At 45.7% G+C, this 14,310-nt stretch overlaps 1 protein-coding gene across 8 annotated transcripts in view; it reads right to left on the reverse strand.

Annotated features, from left to right (window-relative positions):
• NLGN1 (neuroligin 1) overlaps nt 1–14,310 on the reverse strand; it is a 652,944-nt gene that overhangs the window by 441,821 nt on the left and 196,813 nt on the right. The window lies entirely within an intron of this gene.

Here is a 14,310-nt window from a genome sequence, read left to right on the forward strand (position 1 = left end):
AGGAGCTCCCCCTGTCATGGGGATTCAAACCGCCGACCTTCTGATTGGCAAGCCCAAGAGGCTCAGTGGTTTAGACCACAGTGCCACCTGCATCAAGCACAGTGTAGCACAGTACAGCCTGATGCCCTTTGGCCTCTGGTATCCCATCAGGCCCAGCCAGCATAGCCATTGGTCAGGGATGATGGTAGTTGTCACCCAAGATTCCTGGAGGCCATCAGGATGAGGCAGGTTAGTACAGCCCATGATATGCAAGAATATATCCTGAAAGTATGCAAGGACCTCATCTGCTGGGCAGTAGTTTGCTGGTTGCAATAAGAGATTAGCTCAAAGCTCCATCCACTTTCAAGTCCAAAATATATTTTGTTTGCAAAGGAATTTTTTTAAAAAAGCCATTAAAGAACGATTGGGAGGGGGGATTCTTCTCCCCAAAGATAGAATAGAATTTTATCCCCGAGGCAGACCAAGTGGTTTTCCTTTCGCCGTGGCTGCGTTCCTAGTGCCTTTATCAATGGGAATAAGCATGCAATCCTCTTCTACTGTGAAGGAAAGTGAGATCACATCAGAAATTTAGGCTACATCAACATGACAGCACAGTAAGGTCAATTCAGGATCAGAATAGAAAGCCGAAGATTAGAATGGGGAGAGCCAGGAAAAGGTTGCAAATATTACTAAAAATTACGTATGGGCAATATTACAGTGTCCTAAAAGCTGTACGAACCTGCAGATTATATCATCCAGTCATGTGTAAGAGGAGGAAAAACAGATTTCCATGGCATCTAAATTTTTAATGGATATTACATTGCTACCTGGGATGAGATGAGCTTTCAGGGTGGCTCTGAGGAAAAAGAAAGAAATTCATCTCTCTCTTTTTAAAACTGAGTGAGTGACAGGCATGAATCATAACATGGTGCCTAAGTGGAATTCAGACAGGTGCAGACTTGGCTTGGAATGCTTTCAATGAGATTTGACGCTGCACATGTCAACTCAGAATGAAGTCCCACTGAGCTAAATGGAGCTCACTCAAAAATCCAACATCCAACAACAGTGGGAAGCAGGGATGGGGAACCAGCAGCCCTCCTCATCTTCTTTGGACTCCATCTCCAATCAGCTCCAGTCAGAATGGAAGCTACAGTCCAGCAAGATCTGGTGGACTGCACATTCTAGCCTCGCCTTCCCTGCTATTCCACCACTGTTATCTCACCCTCCCCATCACCTACAATACCTTCTGCTTTCATCTGAAGAAGTGTGCATGCACACAAAAGCTCATACCAATAACAAACATGATTGGTCTCTAAGGTGCTACTGGAAGGAATTTTTTATCTTGTGCTTCCACTGTGTTACCAGCCAGTGAACAGGAATGGATACATGCAGGACAGGACTTTGAATGAACAGTCAGCTGGGCAACAGAGTGGATAGACAAGACCCCTAAATCCAGAACTAGGGGAAGGTAAAGGACCCCTGGACAGTTAAGTCCAGTCAAAGGCGACTATGGGGTGTGACGTTCATCTCGCTTCAGGCCCAGTGAGCCGGTGTTTATCCACAGACAGCTTTCCAGGTCATGTGGCCAGCATGACTAAACCGCTTCTGGCACAATGGGACACCATGATGGAAGCCAGAGCGCACGGAAACGCCATTTACCTTCCCGTCGCAGCAGTACCTATTTATCTACTTGCACTGGCATGCTTTCGAACTGCTAAGTTGGCAGATGCTGAGACAGAGAAACGGGAGCTCACCCCGTCACAGGGATTCAAACCAGTGACCTTACGATCAGCAAGCCCAAGAGGCTCAGTGGTTTAGACCACAGCGCCACCTGCATCGCTTTGTCTAAACTAAGTAGCAGTGGATCATCATGCTCTCAGGCAAAGGTACCTGGTGCCTGATCTTATGCCAGGATTGAACCTGGGGTCATCTGTATGCACCATTTGTGCTCTGCCACTGAGCCTAGCTTGTTCTGCATCTGATATATCTATGGCTGCTATCTAAAATATGCCTTACACTCTGTTCAGCCCAGCCACTCAGATCCAACATCAAGGGCCTTCTGGTGGTTTCCTCACTGCGAGAGGGAACCAGACAAAAGGGCCTACCCTGTGGAACGCCCTCCCATCAGATGTCAAGGAGATGAGTATATCCTTTAGAAGACATCTGAAAGCAGCCCTGTATAGGGAAGCTTTTTCATGTGTGATGTTCTACTACGTTGGAAACCACCCATAGTGGGTGGGGCAACAACACTGGTCCATCTAGCATCACCTCCAAGTTCTGGATCCAAAGTAGTTCCTGCCTTCCTAAGTAAGAGTCACTCTGATTAGAGATGTTATTGACAGCTATCAATGGCTACTAGCTATGATGGTCATGCTCTACCTCCACAGTTGGAGGCAGCAATGCTCCTGAACACCAGTTGCTGAAAACCACAGGAGTTATATTTATTTATCTATTCATTCATTCATTCATTCACCACCAATCTGGCTGGGTATCCCCAGCCACTCTGGGCAGCTACCAACAGGATATTAAAAACACAATAAAACATCAGACATTAAAAGCTTCCCTAAACAGGGCTGCCTTCAGGTGTCTTCTAAAAGTCAGATACTTGTTTATTTTCTTGACATCTGATGGGAGGGCGTTCCACAGGGCGGGCGCCAGTGCCAAGAAGGCCCTCTGCCTGGTTCCCTGTAACCTCACTTCTTGCAGGGAGGGAACCGCCAGAAGGCCCTCGGAGCTGGACCTCAGTGTTTGGGCAGAACGATGGGGATGGAGACGCTCCGCTGAGGTCGTTTAGGACTTTAAAGGTCAGCACCAACACCTTGAATTGTGCTTGGAAATGTACTGGGAGCCAATGTAGGTCTTTCAAGACCGGTGTTATGTGGTCTCAGCGGCCACTCCCAGTCACCAGTCAGCTGCATTCTGGAGCGCATTGCCGTAGTACAAGAGAGATAACCAGAGCATGCAGCACTCTGGTGAGACAGTCTGTGGGCAGGTAGGGTCTCAGCCTCTGCACCAGATAGAGCTGGTAGACAGCTGCCCTGGAGGGGATGCATGCAAAGCTGGTGGTCTAGCACTAAGCTACAACCCGCCCCCCCCCCCCGAAACACTGTCTGTAGCAGTTCTCATTAGGAGAGCCCTTAGGCTGGGTCTGTAAGACATCTGTTGAGTACAGTTCCACTTCTGTCTTGTACACATTGGCGGAACTAAACAAATAGTAAAAGAAAATTACTATATAGCTACTGTGAAGCTCCGGGAGAGGGTAAGATAAAACCTGAGACGTACCAAAACTAATCAGTAAACTATGGCTTAGCTATTTTGCACATTATTATCCAAACATCACATATCACCCTGTTTAAGGATACCCAGAGGCACAAGATAACCCTTTGTGTTGTTGTTGTTTTTGCTTTTTAACAGCTGTTAGGTTTCAATCAAGTGAAGGATGGATGTGGTGCAGCTACAGATACTAAACAGCCCTATAAGCACCAATAGCACAGATCAGCTGTTAGATGTCAACTCTGCTGATCAGCTGCTAAGTGTTCTGATAAGTGATGTCAGCATTAAAACATCAACCCTGTTTGTGCCCGAGACCAAATGAGTTTGAACTTGTGTTGTGCATTTCGTTGTTCTATATGCAAATGTGGTACGCGACCAGATGCTCGCAGCACTGAAGTCCTGCAATTTTGGACAATTTTCCTGTTTTCTAAAGAGCTTAGATTACTGGGATTAAAGTGTGTTTACTGATGTACTCAACACAAGAACATAAATATATGTCTAGGCATGAGTCAACTTTCCACTGAGGTAATCACTTCAATCCCAAACATATTTATTTGGTGCCAAGGGCCTATTTTCAGGAGCATTCTCATGGCATGACCGGTGGGAACGGGCAGGGAAAAAATATATATCAATGCAAGTGTTCAAGTATGTTGCCCACCTCTTTTGCCCCAGCATTTTTCTTTTCTGGTAGGGATCCTGTAAAGAGTTGAATTTTAGGCAGAAATTCAACCAGCGCGGCTTGTCCCAGCAAGAAGCCACAATGATGGGAAAAGATGTGCTTTTAAAATAGGCTGTTGGTGACAGCTGTTAAATGCATGGGAGCCTTTGCAGAAAAAAAGAGTTGGCAACATTTCACTAGGCTTCTGCAGCTGTGGCCTGAGTGACAGCAATTAGAAGGTGCTCGGCAATTTTGGGGGCTCAAAGATAAATGCAGATGACTGCTAATTGCTGCAGACCAAGCCAGTTGTGATGTTGTCAACTGCAAACTCCAAATGCAGCCGCTGAAGCCTTTGGGACTCTTCCCGCACTGCCTTCCCAGGCACACCACCGACCAGCTTTGCATCTTCTTTGAGTTCATTTGTTAAGGCTGAAATGTGTCCTTAAACTCTGGCAATTCCTCCTGTTTCTTGGGATGGAGAAGAGAGAGGGGCGTGCGAGTGTGTGTCAAATGCACACAAAGGACAAATTTGCATCAATTGCTCCACCCACTTTTGCCTCTTGCCCTGCCCAGCACTGGCATGTGGCCAGCCCAGAAGTAAATGCAGCCCTTGGGGGGAAATACCCCCAAAGACACACATCTTAGAAAAGGCATAGGCAAACTTGGCCCTCCAGATGTTTTGGGACTACAACTCCCATCATCCCTGACCACTGGTCCTGTTAGCTAGGGATGATGGGAGTTGTAGTCCCAAAACATCTGGAGGGCCGTGTTTGCCTATGTCTGTCTTAGAACCAAATGTCTGAGGGATGAGCTTAGCCAGAGCCAGCTCATCCCTGGGACATTTCAGGATCAATTCAGAAGCTAGGATGGCTTCTGCAATTCCAGGAATGTCCCGGGAAAATAGGGACAGTTGGAAGATATGGGGTCAGCGACGCCTACACAGCTCTGTGCACAGCATTTTGCAAGTCCTGACAAAGAGGTGATTCTGGCGTAAATGGGCTAAGTATGTTAGGAGTGATGGCACACAAAAGGAGAGAGCCTTGGTGCTTCTGAATAAATGCCTAAGTACACATGACAAATTGGACCAGTCAACTTCCCCCCCCCTTTCTACTCCCATCAAATTTGTGACATTCTAGTACATCACAAATCCCAACCTCAAATAAATGCAAATTTCATCTTGCTTTGAGGAGAAAAAGAACAAACAATTGCTGGGTTTGAGGGGGTGTTGGTGAAGCATGTTTGTAAGAAATAAACGAAAAGGAAACTCCTCGTCACAAAGATGAATACAATGTGAAGTGTTATCTCTTTCGGAACACATTCGGCTGAAATGCACCCCAACTTTCTTGTGTCATCCCCACGGATTTTTTTTTAAAAAGCTCAAGCTAATTATTCTTCAAAATACCCTCCTGTTCAAGACTGATTGAGCTCAGGACATTTCCATAGAAACCATTTCATATAGCACATGTACAGCGGACATTTGTTGCTTTATTAAAAAAAAATAGCAGCACGGTGTTATCAGCTTCAGTTGAAAGTTCTTTTGCATGGGTAGCATTTATTTTTATTTATTGGTAGCATTTATGAATGTAGAAAGTTGCCTCATCAAGCCATTGGTCTTTGTGTAAAATAAAATAAAATAAAATAAAATACAACTGTCCTCCTTCTTCCCCAAGATCTTTTGGGGCAAAGACATGCCTAGGCATGCTCAGAAATCTGTAGACAGCAAAATCTGCTCCATGCCAAATCCAAAGGAGGCTTCTCCATTTCAATTTTTCTCCCAACTTGACAATCTAATGTTCATGCCGAAAGCAGCCTGAAGTAACTATTGAGAATTTCAAACACCGTCCTTTGCCACAACAGAGTAGCCAGCTTGGCACACAAGATTTGAAACTGTTATTTCCATGCAACTCATGATAAAAAGCAGCAGCATTGAACTATTCATAAGTTTTAGCAAACCACAGTTTCCCTCATTCAAAAGCCTGCTGGAAGAGATGCTCTTCAGACATGAAACTGTCACTGAAAAGACGTTTGAACAGCCCCTAGTGCACTTTATTCTACACAGGGATGACCAGCTGAGCTTCATCCACTGATCTTAATATCTGGGCAGGTTGGTACAAGAGATGCTTTCTTGGGTATTAGGAATCATAGAATAGAATCATAGAATCATAGAGTTGGAAGAGACCACAAGGGCCATCGAGTCCAACCCCCTGCCAAGCAGGAAACACCATCAGAGCACTCCTGACATATGGTTGCCAAGCCTCTGCTTAAAGACCTCCAAAGAAGGAGACTCCACCACACTCGTTGGCAGCAAATTCCACTGTCGAACAGCTCTTACTGTCAGGAAGTTCTTCCTAATGTTTAGGTGGAATCTTCTTTCTTGTAGTTTGGATCCATTGCTCCGTCTCCGCTTCTCTAGAGCAGCAGAAAACAACCTTTCTCCCTCCTCTATGTGACATCCTTTTATATATTTGAATATGGCTATCATATCACCCCTTAACCTCCTCTTCTCCAGGCTAAACATGCCCAGCTCCCTTAGCCGTTCTTCATAAGGCATCGTTTCCAGGCCTTTGACCATTTTGGTTGCCCTCCTCTGGACACGTTCCAGTTTGTCAGTGTCCTTCTTGAACTCTGGTGCCCAGAACTGGACACAGTACTCCAGGTGAGGTCTGACCAGAGCAGAATACAGTGGCACTATTACTTCCCTTGATCTAGATGCTATACTCCTATTGATGCAGCCCAGAATTGCATTGGCTTTTTTAGCTGCTGCGTCACACTGTTGATCAGGCTGATCAGGGTTTAAATGACCACAGGCTGATCAGGGTTTAAATGCCTGGAAAACAGGAGGCAACCAGTGAAGTTGTCTTTCAATAGGGAGTTACAGGAGATCAGCCTTCTGCTTCCGTTTGCACCCTGCCTGCCACATTTTGGACTGGTTATCATTTGTGAGCTGTCTTCTAGGGCAGCCCCACATAGACCTCATTACAGTAGTCCAAACTGGAGCTTGCCAGAACATGAGCGACCATTGCAGGCTATCCCTACCTAGGAATAGCTGAGGCATCCTTTAAAGCTGCCTATTGGCACTCCTAGCCACCAAGGCCACCTGAGTCTCAAAGGTGCATCCATCAAGGAGCATCTTCCTGCACCTTCAAGACTGGTAGGGCTCCATCATGAATGGGCCACTCTGCCACCTTCCAGACATAGGGACTGCCCGTCTACAGTGCCTCCACCTCCTATGGATTCAGCTTCAATTTACTAGCCCATTATCACCTCCAGAAGCAAACCTGCACTCCTAATGCAGATGGAACAGGGAGATAGTGCTAGGTGTTGTCAGCCAATCGGTGAGACTTTGCTCCAAATCTCCCAATGACTAGCTTCATACAGATGTTAAGCAGCACAGATGACAGTATTTGAACCTAGGGGCCCCAATAAGCAGCAGCCGTCCCCCTGCCTGGTTATTCCCCTCTGTATAAGATCCTAGCCTAGGCTGCTGCCCTCAGTGTCCTGAACCTGGTGGCAAGTCAGTATGTCAAGTCCAGCACTCATCTACACGTGCGCAGAGATCTTGTAGCATCCAAGCTAAGATCCATCAACATGGGCAGTTGAGCAGACACAAACCCTCACTTCTGCTGCCCTTTCATACTATGCATACTGATTGTAGCATCTTGACCTGATGAAGCACGTGACCCTCACCTGCTCCATGCCTACTGCAGCTGAGGAATCACACACCTCCTCCCAGAACTAGTGAGCCCCACCTGGCCAGCTAGGGAGCTGGGCTGTGGGCCCTTGCCTACCTCAGCCTCCCAGAGAGCCCCACCTGCGTCTCCCTATGCCTCAGAGCATGCCCTAATCGTGGAGGCAGGGCTCCCTGTGCACTGAACCCCATCGCCTCGCCATTCTCCATGACCCCTTAAATACTTCCTACAACAACCTCTCCTTCCCCAGCCCCGGATGTCCCAGTCCCTGCGACACCCCTCGTCTGGAACCTCTTCTTCCTCCTTGTTGTCCTGCCAGTTCATGACACTCAACGAGAATCAGTTGCCAATCTGCCCAGCTTCTGTAGATAAGAGGCGCCATCTTGCCCTTTGCCTTGTCTTGGCCCAGCCCTGTCCATAAAGTAATAATAATAATAATAATTTATACTCTGCCCATCTGGCTGGGTTTCCCCAGCCACTCTGGGCAGCTTCCAACTGAATATTAAAAACAATACAGCATCAGACATTAAAAACCTCCCTAAACAGGCCCCCTTCACTTGTCTTTTAAAAGTAAAATAGTTGTTTATTGCCTTGACATCTGCTGGGAGGGCGTTCCGCAGGGCGGGTGCCACTACCGAGAAGGCCCTCTGCCTGGTTCCCTATAACCTCACTTCTTGCAGTGAGGGAACCGCCAGAAGGCTCTCGGCGCTGGACCTCAGTGTCCGGGCAGAACGATGGGGATGGAGACACTCCTTCAGGTATACAGGACCAAGGCTGTTTAGGAAAAGCAAACCCAGTTCTTTCTGATCCCTGTTGTTTATCTTAACTTTCTTCAGCGTTGTCCAGTTTCTCAAATTGAAACATTTCAGCTTTTTTTTAAAAAAAGAAGAAGAAGCAAGGAACTCATACAGAGTCAAGTACCAGAGGCAGCTGGCTTTTAGAAGACATCTGAAGGCAGCCCTGTATAGGGAAGTTTTAAATGTTTGATGTTTTACTGTGGTTCCATAATTGTTGGAAGCCAGTCAGAGTGGCTGGGGCAACCCAATCAGATGGGCAGCATATTGATGATGATGACGATGATGATGATGATAACAATCTTCTCATTATTCTTATTTGGCAAACACCCATAGCTGTGTAGTAGCAGCAGCAGCAGCAGCAGCAGCAGCAACAACAACAACGTCTGCCCTGGCTCTAAGATGCCAGAAAGCTTGGGAGAGGAGTAGATTTCCGTGACCATTGACTATCCTACCTACTATTCTCTGGTTAAAGCCCAAGTAACTGTAAGGAGGACTTATCCATGTGTTGAAAGAAAAACGGCATGGAAATGCAGATAAACAGAAAAGAAGCAAGATTAAAAACACCACAAAGCCTGTCGGGTTGGACAAGGAAGCTAAAACCGTAAGAGAGGAACAAGCAAATGCAGGGAAAACATTTACAGTAGGTTAGTGACTTTAATTTATTTATGGTCCTTTGTTTTATCATGCTTCCTTGGCAGACATCCCATCTCTCTGGAGTTTTGAGGAAAGCAATTCATTGGTTATTTTTGGATGCTTGCACTAACACTACTGGCAACTCAGGATGCCAAAGTGATTTAATAATACACTCTAAGGCAGCAAGGAACCCTCACAGACCTGAGTGTGGTCTTGTCATGTGGCTCTCATTTTGCCTTCCTGGTGTTATTTATCCCCTTTCCTTTTTTAAAGGCTATCAGGGAGCGCATACAAAACCACCCATGAAATTTTCAAGTGCATCCTCTTAGGATAGTCAGTGCACCAGAAATATTCCATAGATATTATTTCACATTTGTAATGTGTTTGCAGACACAGCCCAATCCTAAGGTTTGCCCAGAGTTAAAGAAGAGCAAACTTAATGGGCGCTGCCAATAGTGGAATGGCATGGTGGGGCAGTGGGACTCACTTGAACTCTGATCACTGCTGCTTCCCAAGAGGTAGAGAGGGAGGTGAGGTGGTGGCAAGGTTGGTGTGATGCACATGTACTGGTGGAGACAATTTTATGCTCCCAAGGTCTCACTCCTCCTTACTGTATCCCTTGCTGAGCAGCATTGATGCAACCAGCTGGAGGTCAGGTGTGCATCACTGTTGCACCTTGTCATCCTCTACTGAGTGTTACTTCCCTGTAAATCGGGTCATCCCTTAAAGAGGGCATGTATTGCAGTGAGACCTGGAAAACCGACACCCTGTCTTGTGGGTGGGTACGATTTGTCAGCCACAACACCCGATTGGTGGGTCCCTCGAAGCTGGGTGCAATCTGGCCAATGGGACGCAGTCCAAACAGTTCGAGGGACCTATTTATACCCATGCATGTGAGCCAGAGCTTCCTCTTTCAGCTCGTGCATTCGGAACACTTGCCCACCTCTCCCTATATTTAGGGCTTTGTGCTTAACCTTGCTATGCCATCATGTGTCGTCTGTCGTTGGGACAGGGGCACGGCAGGAATTTTCCCCACTTGGCTGATTGGCTGTTGCCATTTGGGTTTCGCCTGCCGTGTAGCAAATCGTCACAACTTGTAAGGTTGTGGATAGGCTCTGGCTCAGGTGATAGGAATGGGGGAATGCTCTCGCCATCCCTATGTGAAGGGTATTCTGTTAAAGGAATCCAGGGACTCAATGGTTTGGTCAACCCCTGAGAGGGGCTTGTGCTCTTGCCCGAGTCCAGGGTAACATTTGGGTAGTGGAGATAGCCTGTTCCTGGCTTTCCGCTTATCCAGGTGTTCACCCTTGGCTGACCTATGCTGGAACCCTGAATCAGCGCTACCTGCATGGCAGGGAGCTAGTCGAACCAGAGCCTATGCAACCAGTCACTTTCTGTAATCAATAAAGTTGTGGCCTAAATTCTGCCAAAAACCAAAATCAAAATTTGAGTCAAGTGTGGATTTATTTAGGGGGGAGGTCTCTGGGTCTGAACACGCAAACACATTTTAGGCTTGCACCTGCAGGCTGTAAACATATTCCACATCCATGCATTCTTATACCCAGGATTGTGCCGCTATTCTTTCAAGAGGGGCAGCCACTTTCTTGGATGTAAAATGACCCTTTGTGCATAGAGTTGCACAGGAAGCAACAGACAGTGGCTTTCTGCAGCCCTTTTTAAAGAATTTGCACCCTGCCAAGCAAAGGCACCATATTTTGAAGCTGTTCACTTAACACTGTAAAAAGCAAGGGGGGAAATACGGCACAGTCCTTGACATACCTCCTACGTACCATGGTTGAATGATCCCTTGGAAAGGTTTGTAGATCTGCAGATTAAGCCGCAGATTTACATTCTGTCCCGAGGACTAGATTGATGGGGTGGTAGGATTGAAATCATCTTCCAACTCTCATCATGTACACCAGTCAGCCACCATTGAATAATATTATAAGATTAAAAAATAAACTTGCACTAGGAATGGGTTAATCGCTCCATTTGGGTTTCTTTTAGTTCCTTGCTTTTTCCAATCATAAGATCAGTTCACCACATTTCTGCGTATTTATGATTTTTTAAAAAAGCTGCTACACAAATTCACCTGTGAATTTCACTTAATACACTTGCAATTTTGCCTATTGTATCTTTGCGGAGCAGTTTTTCCCAAGAGAATGCATCTCAATATTATTTTCACCCATATTCTCATTTTTATATACACTTTTATATACATATTTTTATATACACATGGATTCCTGCTCATATTACTTGGTCAGAGAACCACATTGCAAATTTCAGGGATTGGCAAATTTCAAAGGACAGTTGATTCGTGTGTCATTTTTGGAAACTGTGAATTAGGCAGATTCACCTTTAAATGCGGAGGGAATTTAATTTTTCTGCCATCTCGGCCCATGAGAATTTATCTGGTATTTTCTCTTCCCTTTCTAATGTTTTCAGTGCAATTTCTTTCCTCATTAATTGATGGAGAACAGTCCAAAAACACAGGAGAAATGTTGAGCAGGCACCAACACAAGGAGGAGCACAGGTTCCCCATTCCTGGTCTGGATCAACTGTACCATCCATCTCCCAGGCAAGCCGAGAACCTGATGAGAATCAAATCCCTACATTGGTGGCTGGCAGGCGAAGGAGGGAGCAGCTGTCTAGCCATTGATAGATCCCATCCTTAACACATAAACAAATTAGCAAGAAAGCGGTACTTCCAAATCACCTTTTTCATCCAGCAGAGTTGAAATAAGGCTTGACAATGACATTAATAAGGTAATACATTTCATTTAAAAAACAAATAGAAAGGCAAATATTTATACTCTCACATTTGCTCACCAAGGCTACATGCAATTGCGTTGGTCAATATCACGAGGTAGCAATTTTACTGCAGAAATGATTGTAAATTGTCTCAGTCCTCCAGGGCAACTCTGGAAATTGAAACACTTTGTCACTTCAGTCTTAACCTGAGCTAAGGAAAATCAATAAAATATACATTTGGGGTGGGAGCATGGGCAGGAACACTAGTGGCAGTGCAGTAGCTTGCTTGTTTATATTTCTTCCATAAGAATATATATTTGTATAATATTATAAGTACTGTGTAAAACTGGTTTAGCTGAAGACAGGATTCCCCATAACCACCAACATGGGAAAGCAACCCAAAATATTGCCCCATCTTACATGATTTTGCCCCTGTAGGAATTCTTTCCAGTGTTGTGATTCCATCACGTTTGTCAATTTTCCCACCTCTATGAGTTGTTCCACATCTGTAGTTGCCAAGGTGGGAAATTAGATGACACCCCAGCACAAGTCAGCATTCTCACAGGTGAAAAGTATGAGGTGTTGAGTCAATAATCAGAATGCAGTACTTGGGGGTGGTTGCATCAAATGCTGAACTAGAGAAAATGGAGACCTGAGTTTGAATTCTGTCTTGGCCATGGCTGAGACCTTGCGATATCCAGGTAAGTCTTGCTGAGAGTTGACCCACTGAAATCAAGGGAGTTAAGTTATTCCCACTATGGTAAGATGTACAGCATATCTATTGAAATTTCATTAGCTACTGCTACATTTAAATTAGTGCCTGCCAATTTTTGCAGATTTGTGTTATTTTATCCTCTTTTTCCATTTTGGTCACAGGATTCTTTCTTTTAGGAGGAGCAGTCCAAGCAGCCACTCTAAATATTAGCAATATCATATCAAGTTACTTTCCTGCATGTAAGTGCATTTTTTCCTACACGAAAGTGGTGTGTGCATAGGAATACCATCCTTTGTTAAGTGGAGCTGAAAGTTTTAGCCAGTAAGGGGTTTTTGTCTCTCCTATATTAGGGCTGCACAATTTGTGACCCATCCAAATCAAACACAATCTACTGATTTTGTATGGTGGCCACCCAAGGATTCAGCAAACCTCTGGTTTGGCTGCCTGCCTGGGATTGCAAAGAAACAGGGAGGTGTAAAGCACAAACAAAGCGACAAGCTTCTGGGCTGCATCTGGATCCGGGAGAGGTCGTTGTGCAAAATACATCATTTCCAAAATGGCAGAAGCTATTTAAAGGTTGCCACAAATAGAGATAGATGTACTCCACTTGGCTCACAGATTCAACTAGAAATGAGCCAAGCATCTTTACTTCAATATTGATAATAACTCGGTTCTTTGCTGAACCAACCCCCCAGCAAAGCAAGAGAGTCATTTGTCTGTGGCTCACTAGTTGGCTGGTTTGAACAGCTTCCCCTCCAGAAAACTGTAAGAAGCAAAATCTCACCTCCTGCACCATGGAAAATCTTTGTGCAAATAGGCTCCCCTGTGATGATGGAATTTCTCCCCGCCTCCTCTTCAACCCTAGTTTTCTGAGGGTGATCCAGTGGTAGGAAGTCTTCTCCAGCTCAAAATAAAATCCAAGCTGGAGAAGAATCCATGGGCTTCTAATGTTCTTCACCCTCTTTTGAGGGATATATAACTGAGCCTGTATTGCTGAAGATTGTTTCTGGACCTGAGCCTGGAGAAGTTCACCAGCAAGTTCACTTGCAACAGGCAAGTTCCTAATGCAAACATAATGAAAACGCATGGCTTGGTTGGTTCTGGTTTGAGAAAAAGTTGTGGCTTGTACTAGGGTAGCCAACATGGTACTCTCCTGATGTTGTTGGACTGCTCATTAGTCCCAGCCACCATGGCCAATTGTCAAAGATGAAGAGAACTGTATTCCAGCTACATCTAGAGGGCATTACTTCAGTAACCCTGTTAGAGTAAAACTGTAAACTGTGGTTTGTTTCTAACTACACTTGAAAGCTTCTAATGCACTATGAGGGGGACGCGGGTGGCGCGGTGGGTTAAACCACAGAGCCTAGGACTTACTGATCAGAAGGTCGGTAGTTTGAATCCCCGCGACGGGTTGAGCTCCCGTTGCTCGGTCCCTGTTCCTGCCAACCTAGCAGTTCGAAAGCATGCAGTGCAAGTAGATAAATAGGTACCGCTCTGGCAGAAAGGTAAACAGTGTTTCCGTGCGCTGCTCTGGTTCGCCAGAAGCGGCTTAGTCATGCTGGCCACATGACCCGGAAGCTGTACGCCAGCTCCCTCGGCCAGTAAAGTGAGATGAGCACCACAACCCCAGAGTCGGCCACGACTGGACCTAATGGTCAGGCATCCCTTTACCTTTAATGCACTATGAAGGGGTCCTGTAATGAGGGAACATGTGAGCCCAAGGTTCATGCCTCCCTGTGGTCACAGTGCAAACCATGGTTTCTTGTGTATGAATTGGACCAAAGTGTGCAAGAGGTAGGTGGCCAATTATTTATT

Source organism: Podarcis melisellensis (genome assembly GCF_964234715.1).
Source record: "Podarcis melisellensis genome assembly, chromosome: 5".
Classification (NCBI taxonomy): domain Eukaryota; kingdom Metazoa; phylum Chordata; class Lepidosauria; order Squamata; family Lacertidae; genus Podarcis; species Podarcis melisellensis.